General features: G+C 57.8%; 1 protein-coding gene and 1 long non-coding RNA gene across 7 annotated transcripts in view; one reads left to right on the top strand and one right to left on the bottom strand.

The window, feature by feature from the left end:
* The window catches only part of CNTFR (ciliary neurotrophic factor receptor), a 335,695-nt gene that overhangs the window by 145,896 nt on the left and 176,884 nt on the right, over positions 1 to 12,915 (top strand). The gene's annotated exons all lie outside the window — the stretch shown is intronic.
* LOC149867913 (uncharacterized) lies at positions 1,947 to 5,570 on the bottom strand. Its single transcript, XR_016440932.1, has 3 exons — positions 5,402 to 5,570; positions 4,019 to 4,986; positions 1,947 to 2,724 (listed from the first exon to the last, which is right to left on the bottom strand). It is a non-coding gene; the product is annotated as an uncharacterized LOC149867913 (long non-coding RNA).

Genomic DNA, 12,915 nt, shown 5'->3' with positions numbered 1-12,915 from the left:
ATCCAACCAGGGGTCGTAAAATCTCTTCTTGACTCCGAACGTAGCATCGATCTCACCCGGAGTGGAGGGGCACGACCCTCTAGCCAGGACCCTCGGTTGAATTGCATCCATTCCCGCAGGCCAGGGTCAGCACCACCGTGCATTGCTGCAGGCGCTTTTTGCTGGGCCTTTCATTCGGCTGGTCATGCTTCAGCCTGGGCAGCCAGCCTCACCCCCCAGCAAGAAGCTGTTGGGCCATGACGGATGGGGACCGCTTCCCTGTGCAGATGCACAGCATTTCTGCTGCAGACCTGCCTGGTGCAGCAGGAGGGACGTCTCAGGTGGCTCTTCTCCCAAATCGCCTCCCCAGTAGCCCTACCGAGATCAGCATGTCTGAGCCCAGCCTGGGCTCCTTGCTGCGCGGGGTCTGAAAACATTGGCAAGAGGACGGCTGGCAGGTCCTCAGGAAAGCAGAGGCTGACTTTTCCTGAGAGCAGAGTCCCTTCCTCTTACAAGGGCCATAAGATTTGGTGGCAGAGGTGTCCTGCAAGTGCCACTTAGGTCTCTGGTGTTAAACAGAGACAGCTGGCAAGGACAGGCTGGGTGCACTGGAGCTTGACTCAGTGTAAGGGGAGTGGGGGACATGGCTTGTGAGCAAGTGGGCTGATTGAGTCTGCAGAAGAGAAGACCGAGGGGGATTGAACAGCAGCCTTCACCTCCCTGCAATGGGGGCTGCAAAGAGGATGGAGCTGGGCTGGTCTCAGTGGGGGCAGGTGACAGGACAAGGAGCAATGGGCTCAGGCTGCAGCAAGGGAAGTTGAGGTTGGATATTAGGAAAAACTTTATTACTAGGAGGGTAGTAAAACACTGGATTGAGTTACCCAGAGAGGACTCTGCATCCTTGGAAGTTTTCAAGCTCTAGGTAGACAAAGCCTTGTCTGGGATGATGCAGTTGGGGCTGGTCCTGCTTGGAGCAGGGGGTTGGACTAGATGTGACCCCCTGAGCTTCCTTCCACCCTCATGGTCTATGATCCTAAGGGAATGGGCTCTGGATGGGCTTTTTCCAGCGTTATGAGTCGACAGCACTTACTGAGTTTCTGCCAGTCCCATACCGGGGCAGTGCGATCAATGCCTGGGGAAGCTGGAGGTGTTCAAGAAGAGGCTGGACAAGTATAGGACAGGGGTGATCTGGGTGTAGCAATGCCTGTTTTACTATGGGGATTTCTCAGGCTGCTGGGCTCTGTATGGACCTGGGAGATAATTTTTTTCCTCTCCTGCTGCTGCATGTTAGGATTTTGAAGCCTCCCCGAGGGGCGCTGGGTGCTGCAGCCCGGGCTGGGGATGGGGACCAGGCTGTGCCAATGCTCCTGCTGGCACCAGCCCGCAGGGTCCTGTTTAGAGGGTCTTGCCCCTGCATTCGGGGACAAGTGATCATTGGCACATTGGTACAAAGTGGGGGGTTTTGCTTTCCCCTGCGGCGGGGGCACGACCCTGCCTGGGGTCCCTGGACTGTATACAAACCCCCTTTGCAGCCGCAGGATGGTGGCCACCGCAGCCCCCTGCTTTCCCTGCTGCAGGGCCAGGTGTGATGTCTGTGTCGTGTCTTTTGCTAAGAGATCGGTTGTGCTTTATCTGGGCTGGTTTGGACAGGGCTGATCCTGCCTCAGGCAGAGGGTTGGACTCGACCTCCTTCCAGCCCCACTTCTCCATGATTTTATCATCCTCTGGGATTCAGTTGGATATTTATCCAGTCCTGGACGAACGCAGGTGCTACAGGGATGGGTAGAGAAGACAGCAGAGATGCACTGGGGGTCCCTGCGCCAGGATCCTGCTCCGTTACCTCCCACGGGCACGCCTCTCTCCTCCCTTCGCGGGTAGGAGAACTAGGTCTTTTGCATCTATCTGTGAGCCAGCCGCTGTACTCGCAGCCTGTGCAAACAGCATGGCCTGCACCGTTAGATTTATTGTGCAAGTAAGCACGAGCTAGTGACATTTTGCCATCGCACGTGTCTAGCCCTCCACACCTGACCTGATCTTGGTTTTTCCTAGTGCGGGTCTTCGGGTTTCTCTCAAGACGGGAAGCCGGAGCTCTTCGCCGCGACAAGCCGTGCCCTGCAGGCAAAACAGCAACTGCTTTGCCCTTAAAATAACAAATTCTTGCAGAAAGCATGTTGAAAAGCCCAACGTTTTACTTTACACACAGCCATTCGCAACGTGCAACTTCATCATTTTGGAGAGCTCTGGTCCTGATCAAACCGCCGGCCTGGGCAAGACATGAGAAAATGGGGAACGGTCCTGGGTTGGCCCCCGGGGAAAGTTAATAAAACATTTTTCCACCCTTAGTTCTAGGATTCGGTGAGGCTATGAAATACCCTTTATGTCTCAACTGCAGCTGCACGCGCGGCCTCCCTCCAAATGGACTTCTTATTACCCTTTCAACAGCCCTCCTTGTCTCGGTACATCCCCCACCTTTCTACGGCTATGCCAAAAATTAGCAAAGGAAAATGTAGGCAGGGTATCGGAGAGGGGAAAAAACATCCTCGAAGCTGAAGGTTGCTACAGTGTGCAGTCGTCTCCGGTGGTAAAAGGTGGAAACTCGATCGCTCGGGACATGGCGTGGTTTTCCAGCCCTGCGCGGGACGGGGTTGGGCGTCGGGACACCTGGGTTTTCTCACGGACCCTGACACAGGCTTCCTTTGTGGCTCTGGGTGAGGCGCTTCTTGCTCCATGCCTTCGTTTCCCCACCTGTAAACGGGGGTAGAAACCATACTTGGAGACCGGGGGAAACTCAGCAAACTCATTAGCTTTGCAACTGGTTTAAATCGTCAGGTGGTAGATGGCACAGAGGGAGATGACACGATTGCAGCCAGGGGGGCAGTTTGGCCAAGAAAGGGGTATGCTTGGCCTTTGGGTGCAGTCGTGCCTCTGACAGAGCAGCAAGCTCAGACATGGCTGTTTGCCCCCCAAAATACTGCCGGGAGAGGCTGCTGTCCTGCTGTCTTGGGGGACATCCATGCCGTAGCTCTTTTTGCACTATTCAGCCCTGAGATGACTCCCTCCCGGCAGAGGGTGACCGGAGCAGCTCTGCTTGGGGCAGTGCATGCAATGCACCTGTCCACAAGCTCATTTCAGATGCAAATAAGTCCACATCTGTGCTGGAAATGCAGCTGGCTCAGACCGCTGCCAGCTGTGTGCACGGCACAGTGTGGTACGTGCTGCAAAGACAGCCCCTTCCCCACGGGACCTGGAGCCTGAAAGATGGGGGCGAGAGATACTCAGGAAACCCAGCTTCCCTTCCGCAAGATATGGGATCGCGCGCCCGGTCCAGATCCGCCTGAACGCAGTGGAGATCAGATGACTTCGGTAAAACGAAAAAACCCCCAAATTTCCCCAAAGCCTCAAACCAAACCTTCTGGGAGCTTGACACCAACTACATTTTTTGTCCGATTTAGACTGGGGCTTTCAAAGCAAATTTGGTTTCATTTGGAGGCTGTTTCTATTGGAGTTCCCACCAGTTTTCATGGATGATTAGAAGCTGAAAGAGTAGGAAATCCAGACCCGGGCCATGGCTTTCACGTCCGTTTGTTTCCCATCAATATTTAAAAGTTATGGGGGGTTTTCCTGAGCAATGGGCTGGTGGACTGGAATAGGAAGAGTGCTCTGTGCATGGGGGCAGCAGAGAGAGGTAAGTGGGGTAAAGGGGAGAAGAAGCATCCCAAATGGGTGCAGCAAGGGGCGAGAGCAGAAATGATGGTGAATCTGCTGCTTGATGGGGACAGGGATGGAGTGAGAAGGTGGTGAGAAGAAAGCATCACCTGGGGAGGGAAGATCAAGGAGCATCCTGGTTTTGTCTGATGTGAGCATCTTGCAAACCTGGATGAATGTAACCCTGATAACACCCCATGAGCCGCAGCACAGAGAGGCCACAGCCCTTGTCCTGAAGACACAGCCATCCTCCGACAGACCGAAAGCGGTCGCAGGGCTCGGAGAGTCACTCCTTTGGAGAGTTAAATGAATGGGAGGGGAGTGTATGACTCACAGTCTTCCACATCAAGCCTGATTGTGCACGCTGGCTTCGGGAGCCCGAGGCATCACGGGCGGACCGGATGCATTAGAAGATGCAGGGGCTGCCTTTTCGACATCCTGCCGGTCACCGCTCCTGCAGCCTGGAGAGACTGGGACAAATGCAGAATAGAGGCAGGCCCTGCCCCGACGAGCGTACAATCCCAACCCCATGCTGCGGCGACTGTGGACACGTATGAGCTGGAGAAATGACAGCCCAGCACTGGTTGGCTTCATAGACGGGGGTGTTAGCGGACTGGCAACTGTACCAGACTATGGTTTCACCCTTTGCCGCTGTTCCTAGGTCACCGCTGGTGACATGCCAGCAGCTCAGCTTGGCTCGTGTGCCCTTCCCCTCTCCTGCAGAGCTCAGCTGGCTTGAAAGGGCATGGCCAGGGTATCCCAGAGCCCATGCAGGCCATGGTGCATGCTCGGTGACTAGCCCACACCTCTAGCAGCACCCGGGGCGGCTACTTGAAAGCCAGCTGGGGTGCGTCTGCATGCCCTGCCATTGCCCAGGCGGGGTAGATACTGCCTCCCGGCCTCCCCGAGTGTCGTCCCTGACCCTTCGGCTCGTCCCCTTCCCTTGGGCCTGGCTGGCTTGGCCCCAGCTGCACAGGCGGCACACGAGGGCACGGTCCGGCCCCTCGGCTCGTCCCCGCTGCCGGCAGCCTGCGGCCTTGCAGGTTTCCCGGCTTCAGGGGTGCCGGAGACGGCTCCCCCGTTTCACACGCTCTGCCGTACAAACCTTCAACCTTCGCCCAGCTCCTGGAGTATCGCAACCCACCGGATGGGATGGGGGAAGAGCCAGCGTCTTCGTGACCACTGGGGACCCTTCGGGCTGTTTTCTAGGAGACGTTTTCCACTTGCTGGCTAAGCCCTGCTGCTTCTGCACAGCTTCGGGCACGGTGGAGGGGGGGCAAAATATCTGGAGCCGCTCCGTGCCTGCCACGAGGGTCCCGTGCACGGTGTGAGCAGCCCCGAGCACCGAGATCTTCCCCCTGGCTTGTCCCCAAAATTGGGGGGGGCGCTTTCCCCTATTTTTGCAGCCAGCGAATGCGAACTGGAGATTTATCCCCCCGCTGGGAAGCCGCCTGCTCCACAGGAAGTGACATTCGTTTTCTGCCACGGTGACATTTCACCCTCGCCGAACCTCCCGAATTCCTGCTAATCCTCTCATCATTCATTTCACACATTTTTCTCCCGCTCCGCTCCTCGCGCGCTGCTAGACCCAGGCGCTTTGCTAAGCGCCGGAGTCAGCAGCAGGTAATTTAAACACACATCTGCTTGCAATCTGGGGGGAAGGAGAGAGGCTGTTTGTCTTTGTTACCAGCCCGGCGAGCGCGGCTCTTCTGCTTACCTGGTGGATCGGGGCTCGATGGGGAGCAGGTGCGAGCCAAAGGAGCCGTGGAGGGCGAGATCGTCCAACGCGCTCCCCCTGCTCCCTTCGAAGCCGACGGGAGTTTTATGGGCGGCCTGCCTGCGTTTGAAAACCCCAGCCGGGGAGCCAAAGGCTCCTCTCTCTTGTGGGTTTATTTCTCCCTCGGCAGCCAGAAATCTCAGCCTAAATCGGCTTTTGCTCGAGAGCGAGGAAGGCCAGAGCGAAAGGCAAGTGGCTGGGAGAGCGGGGCGTGTGCGTGCGCGCGAGTCCCTTGCCATAAAGCAGAGCTGCCCTCGGGGTCTCCTCGGTAAGGACAGCTAAGCCTGCCAAATTGGCTGGTAATTTTATGACACCGGGGAGGCCCAACCCAGCGCAAATCTTCTTCCCTCCTGACCGAAAGCAGGATTTGAGCCTCGGGCTCCTCGCACCTGCGTGCTGCCTGTGCCTCGCGGGGAGGCGGTCGCTGGTCTCGAGGGTCCAGGCGTCCCGGGTTCGTGAGCTGATGGCCGTGGTGCAAATCGAGCCCGGCTTCGCTCCCCTGGCATTTCTCAGCAGCAGAGAGGAGACCTGCAAAGCCGCTGGGTGGGCCAAGCTGGGTGGGGGGGAGCGGGGGCTGGTGGCACTCGGCTCCTGTGCGAGACGGGGCAGGAGCAGGTGAGAGGCTGATACGCACCGTGCCCTTTGCTAGAGCCAGGCCCCTCCCAGGCCACGAATGCGGGGTCAAGCCCTGCTGTCGGAGGTTTTCGGCTCTGCCCGGCCTCACATTCGCATGGGGGGGGCCTTATCTCTCGGATGTCTAATTGGTGTTGCCTTTAATCCTGCTAAGCTGAGAGTATCGTGCCGCAGGGAGTTGTACCGGTGTTCGAGGGAGAGGGGGAACAAGAATCAGCTTTTATCTCTGCTGAATGCAGAGCGGGCTAATTGCACGGACAAGCCCTCGCCTCCTGTACCAGAGCAGCCAAGACATCGGGCTCCGGGTTCAGGGTGCAAACATCAGTCTCCTGCTGATGGAAACTGTCTGTCAACCCAGCCATAGTCACCGAGCGGGGGGACAAAGGGTCTGGGATCCTCCCAGGGATGGGGCAACCAGACCCACAGAGAGGGAGCCAGAAATGGGGTGCTGGCCTGGGACCCTCCTGCTGCGCTGTGCTTCCTCTCTGACCCGGGGCAGGTCCATTAGCCCCTTCCTGCCTCCCTTTTCCATCTTTAGTAGTGGATACCGTTGCTGCTGTGGTAGATAAGGGGCAGATAAGGACCAGGGTGCAAAGAGGGCTGTGGGTACCACTGTTACCAGCTACCGCAAGAGGAGCAGGGAGCATCTCCTTTCCTTCTCTGACCGCTGCGCACAGACCTCTCCCCTGAGATGGCCAATATCCAGCCTCCCTGCCCTGTGCCTGGCAGCATGTGGGTACTATAGAAGTGTTGAAGACAGGTAAACTGAGGCAGGCCCAGCTGCCCCCCGATTTCACTGGAAAAGGCAGCAGATGGGTTGCAAGCATGCATCCTGGGCCCAAACCCCCTGCCCTGACCCCAGCTCCACAAAGTCCCCTTGCTGCACCTGTGTCCACAGAGGCAGGGTCTGCCCACGCCATCCCCTTCCCGCCCAGGCACTTCCACGCGTCTTCCCAAGGAGCCGGGGATTTAGGGGCTCGACAAGGCGGTGACAGTCCCTCTGCTCCAGAGGCCGTGTGTGGATAGATGACAGGCTCGGAGATGAGCGGCAGTCGGGGCAGGATCGCGAGCCCAGAGATTGCATTGCATCGCCTCGTCCGAGGAGCTACCTCCGCTGCGGTGTCCCCAAGGGCAGGAGGCAGCAGGATGCTCGGGGAGGCCGGCTCTCAGATGGGCGAGATGTCTCTAGGAAAGGTTTCGAGATGTCGCTGCCAGGTTTCTCAGGGCAGCTGGAGGAGGACGACCCCATGCCTTGCGCCATGCAACATGCAGGCAGGGGATGAGCAGTCCTCTGCCCCCCAAATCCCAACCCCCAGCCCCGCTTCGTGCTAGTCCAACCCACAGCTCTGTGCTGCCCCTTGCTCCCAGGTCACCCTTGCCCCTGCTCCAGCAGTCTGCAGCCTACCCCAGGCAGCTCTATTCGTGGCCCCCACGTTGCTCTTCCAGCCCCGGGCTCTTTATCCCCCTTATTGATTTGCGTTAGTCCCGCCTTGCGGCCTCCGGCTATTCCAGTCCTGGGTTTACACCAAGCAGCGATGACCATTGCCAAATCCTAACGTGCTTTGGGGATGCACTCAGGACTAGCAGAGACGGAGCTCTGAACTCGTTTCCACCTGTGACCTAATTATCAGGCCCGAATCCAGCTTTACCAGGAAACGACGGGCCGCAGCACGCACCGCGACAGCGGGGAAGCTACCTGCACGCTTACCAGCATGGCGCCCAAGCCCTTATGCTTGTCCGCTGCAGCAGCCGCTACCTGTCCAGGCTCATCTCTGCCTTTCCAATACATCCTCTCTCCTACGTGCACCTTCTTGCATTTTGGATGAGCTTTAAACATCGGGGCTCCACCAAGCCCAGTCTCCTGTTTCCGGCAGTGGGCTGCTGCTGGGAAAGCTGAAAGCCACCCCGGCAGGGAACTATGGCATTACCACAGACATATCGAGAAGCTAAAATATAATGTTGGGCCATCCTGCTACCCAGGTACCCGTCAGATTCGTTTCTGCCTCCTGTCAAGCTAGCGTTGCTCTCCCCTCCTCCTTTCCTTTGGTTTCCCAAAGCGGCCGCCGACTGAACAAGGGCCAATCAGTCACTGCTACTCAATACCGTAAGTAGAAGTGATTTGAAAACGTGCTGATTCCTAAGACCGTGGGAAAAGACCCGCGGCGCTGGCAGAACCAGGTGAAAAGTAATGGGGTTTGTGGGTTGGTGGAGAAGCAGGCCGTTTTTCTTCATCAGTTTGAATTTTCCATCCATGGAGTTTCCCACAGGGAAGAAAGGCTGTTTCTCCACGTATGCATACGTGCCGAGAAAGCAAAACTCGGCCGATTTGCACGAGGCCAGCGATTGCAGGGCTAGGGGGAAGGCAAGAACCCATGCCGCACCCTGCAATTTTCAGTGGCATCATAGAAAAATACCCTAACGCTGCTGCACCGCGTTTGCCCTTGAGAGACGTTTGCCCTTGAGTGCATCTTTGCTGGCACGCTGGCGTGGGAGGATAGCTCTGTGGTTCAGGACACATAACAAAAGCAACCCGGTTGCTGTCGCCACTCCTGCCACAGACTCCTCGCATCTGTGGGGCAAATCGTTGCACCTCACCTGTGCCCGTCGGGGGCAAGGCGACCAGGTACTCGAGTCACATGGGCAGAGAAGTATGTTGGAAAGAGTCCGTAGTCCAAAGCTTGATCCTGACACGTCTCCACTCCTTGCAGGAGCAGAAGCTCTGCAGGCTTTCACAGTTCACCTGAGGAAGGATGCTGGGTTTCCCTCCGTCCCCCCGAGTCTGGACAGTCTCGGTCAATGCAACGCCTTCGCAGCATCGCTGCCCTTGTCTTCTGCAGCTGGGCCTGCTGTCTCCCAAGTGCTCGATGCAGGGTGGAGTAGGGATCTTGGGAGAACCCCCCCCCCAAAAAAGCTGCCTCAACAGAGGAGGGCTGATCTGGGCACAGTGCTGGGCTGCATCACACGTAAAAGCTGAGACTGACTGAGTGGGGTTGAGACCAAAATCCCAGGCTGGCCCCAAGGATAGGGGCTGGAAACCTCTGACTGCATGCATCCGGGCCAAAACCCTTGGCTGGTGCCAGTGGGTCCTACTTGGGACCATGATTTGGCCTTGTAGGACTCCCCTATTCTGTTCAAGCTCATCAAGACCTGGAGCTGTGCCCGTGCAGCCCTGAGCACACCCGCACCGTGTCTGGATCGTGCCCACTTCCCATCCAGCACCCGGCACGGCCGAGTCCCGGGGTCCTCGGACGGCGACGTCATGCCTCGCTCCCCAACACACACGTAGCTGCAAGCGCGCCGTCCCTCTGAGCGCGCCAACACTCGGCCAAATGAAAGTGCGTTTATTTAGTAAACACTTTACAGGATAAAGTTGGGGGTTTATAGGTGCCCCGATAGCGCTCCAAGGAGGACTCGTACAACTTTAACTGCATTTTCTCAGCATCACACCAGCCCAATAAAAGAGAGTTCATATGCGCTGCACAAATTCTCACTTCCAATATAAAACGGGTTTTATGGGACTGGAAGTCTCACTGGCTCGGCGGTGCGGAGCAGATTGGCCGGTACCCCGCACGACAGCCCTTCCATTCCTCTTCGAGTTGTCAGACTTCAGTAGCATTTACAGCTATTTAGCTATCAAATTTTATGTGCGGCTCCGAGAGAAATGTGTCTCTTAAATACTGCTATGTCTCATAAACAGCAGTCTGTTAAACCATGTCAATTGTACAACTGTTTCACGGAGCCCTCGGATGCGATTGCCTAACGCGCTGGTCATTGCCGGAGCGGCAAAGTGCTGAACTATGGACAAAATGTAATTTTCCAAGCCTGTCTTTGTGACTCAGGGCTGTCTCCTTGAGTTCAGAGCGGTGATAACAGCAATCCCGGTCTCGGTTGCACTGATGGAAATCTTCTTTCGCTGATGTATCTGCATATAGAGCAGCCAGCACGGTCTTTGCCGGAGCGGGGTGCATGGCACTGGGCGTGCTTGGAGAAGCTCCCCATGCACCCGGGTGATGGAGCAGGGGGTAATGCCAGGCAGTGGGGAGGAGGGAAGCTAAGGGCAAGAAGGGACGATGGTGGTTATCTATGGTCCGTGTTGCCATTTCACCCAGAAGCCGCGGCCGGTCTGCGCAGGCAGGGAGTAGGGGATGCCCCCAGCTCAGCCCCAGGCAGAGAAAGCAACTTACTGATGGAGCATGCGGCGATTCGGTGGCAGAGCCTGGAAGGGAAACCTCACTTCGAACCCTCCCTCTCCCCTTAGCCAACAAGTGATACCCCCCATGTTGGGTTTGATGCTAGGAGATGGGAGGCTGCTTTGCGCCAGACCGCGTAGCATTTTTACGTGCAATACGGGCCTGAGCCCTGCCTCCGCGTCTCCCTCGGGAGACGTGCTCACTTGCTCTTGCTGGTGGACTCGGGCCAGCGCCGGCCGCGTCACCTGGGCCTGCATTTCAGAGCTGCGTCAGGCCGTGTCCTTCTTGGGGAGCAATCACGGTCGTCATTTCCGTGCCTGCCATCCCGGGTCTTATATCGAAGGCTTCAGCAGTGCGTGGAGCCCTGCCCTGCCTCTTCTAGATGGCACCCGGGAGGTCCAAGCAATTAGTTGTTTGCTGTCTAATTGCTACTTTGCATCGCCCAGTGCCTTGTCACGCGTGAGGTGCTGTTTTCAAACGAGAAATGACCCTTGCAGGAGTCAGGCCTGGCTCCGGCTGGACTGGGAGAGCTGCGGTGCAGAGAGCAATGGGCTCCCAGACCCGTGGCTTTTACTTGAAGTCACTTTTCCAGCCCCTCTCATGCCATTTCCATTAATCTTCTGCCTGTCAGCAGCACTTCCCCTGTCTTCCCTCTGCCGCCGGGGCTTTCTGAACAGCCTGCAGGCGCAGCGCACATCCTGATGTGCTTCTTTTTGAATGTTAATAATTTACCAGCACCGCAGAGCGGGCCCTCCGGGAAGCTCCCCGTGGCAGGGAGCCCGGCATGATGGACTAGCTCGCCAGACGAGCTGTCAGGGGCTCCCATGCATCTCCGGTTGCAGAGATGCCCCTCGAGGCTCAGGTTTCTATTCCCGGCGCGGTCTGTCTCCCTCGGGGCCAGGACGCGTGTCGCGATGCGCAAGTCCTCGCTGAACTGGATGGCACGTGCTTTACCGTAGGACCTACAAGCTCCGTAGCTGAGACCAGGCCCGGACTGCTCCACAGGCATGAAATGAAAGGTCTGCAGAGATCTGGTAATCCATACCACATCTAGTCATCCAGAAGACATGGTCTGGGGGTTGAGGGTATTACCCTTAGAGCCGGCTTTGTCCTTGCTCTGCTACCGACTTCCCGTGTAACCTTTGGCAAGTCACTTTATCTGGGCCTCCAGACAGTGCCCTGCTGCTTTTGTGGGGGCACAGGACTTGAGAGTAAGTGCGGCTCTCCGACACCTCGCGGTAGGATCAAGGAGCAGAGCCCGGGACGGAGCCCCGGATACCCTGCCGCTCTCACGGGCTTGCATTTCCTAGCTCCAAACAGGGCCTCACGTCACGGCTTCCTTGACTAGTCCCAAAGCTATTGAGACTGCTCGTAGCAGGCGAGGGCAGGGGCTAGGAGCACGGCTTTTCTGGACGGTGCTCCCACCCGGGTCCTGGGCGCGAGGGGCTGGGGCGCTGCATGCAGGGCGCAGGGCCAGCGAGGGCATGAGGAGGAACCAGCACGAACTCCCAGAAGCAGCGAAGCCGCCGGCGTTAATCCTGCCGCCTTCCTGCTTCCAGCGTGGAAGAGCCCGAGGAGATGTGGAGAGCAAGGGGCGGCCTTTGCTTGCTAGGCCAGCTATTCAACCTTTCAGCGGCCCCGTCTTTGATCTTCCCTGGCTTTTCCCTCCCTTTCTTCTCCCCCTTCCTTCTCCGCCTTCTCTCTGACCTTTGCTTGGCCTCCCTCCCTCCTTGTCTCTGCCTCTTTCCCTGGCCTCCCCATCCTCGGGCTCCCCCGAGGGCCTGTCTCAGCCTCCAAAATGCGTGACTGTCATCTTGGGCGAGCCGTTTCTGCTCTCCGAGACCACGGGGTCTGCTCTAAGGCGCTCGTTTCTCTGGGGCAGGGAGCAGGTCGCCTTTCCGCCGGGGAACCCGCTGCCTGCTCCTCTCGGTCTCGGCCTGTAGCCGCGCGTCCCCCCCGAGCAGGGATGCTCAGATCCGAGCGGTCCAGGAGCAGCAAGTGTTCAGCTGCCGGCGGTCGCTGAATCGTGGCAAACGCTCCCTTGTTTTAAAGAAAAAGATCTGGTTTCTAGTTGCACGTGATGCACTCGTGCAGCCGTCCGGGATGCATGATTCGCCACGTGCAAGCAGACGGACCCAACGCAGGCGGTCAGATAAAGGGCAGTTCGGTCACCTCCTCTGCGGGCGCCAAGGTGCCGAACGGGGTGGGTCAGGACCTGGTATCTGAGTATCTTTAAATCGGTGTCTGTCTCCTGGGCTAGGATTTTGGCATGGGGGGTTCAGATGGTGCAGGGTGGGTGGAGAAGGTACACCCATGAACCCCCCCGGACCCCAGGATCCCAGCTGGCAAAGGCAGTGCAGGGGTCCTGAGCGTGCAACCCAAACCGGAAACGGTCCTGGCGTTTATTTGTGAGACAGCAAAGAGGCCTCGAAACCGGAAGGCAGGAAGCTATCCGCGGCACCCCTCCGCCCGGGTGGGCAGACAGACACACAGGCGGTAGAAATGCATTAGTATTTGGTGTTCCTTGGCTACCTCATTACGATCCCCCCAGCCATGGCAGTCTCCTCGCTCTGCTGCGGTCCACCGGCGACGCTGCCCTTTCGTCTCCCGCAAGTCCAGGTGCCTTTGAAG

The sequence above is a fragment of the Crocodylus siamensis genome, chromosome 3, assembly GCF_052110815.1.
Source record: "Crocodylus siamensis isolate JL-2025a chromosome 3, ASM5211081v1, whole genome shotgun sequence".
Taxonomy (NCBI): Eukaryota; Metazoa; Chordata; order Crocodylia; family Crocodylidae; genus Crocodylus; species Crocodylus siamensis.
Note: the sequence above shows the minus strand (reverse complement) of the source record. Positions and strands in the feature narration are given on the sequence as shown.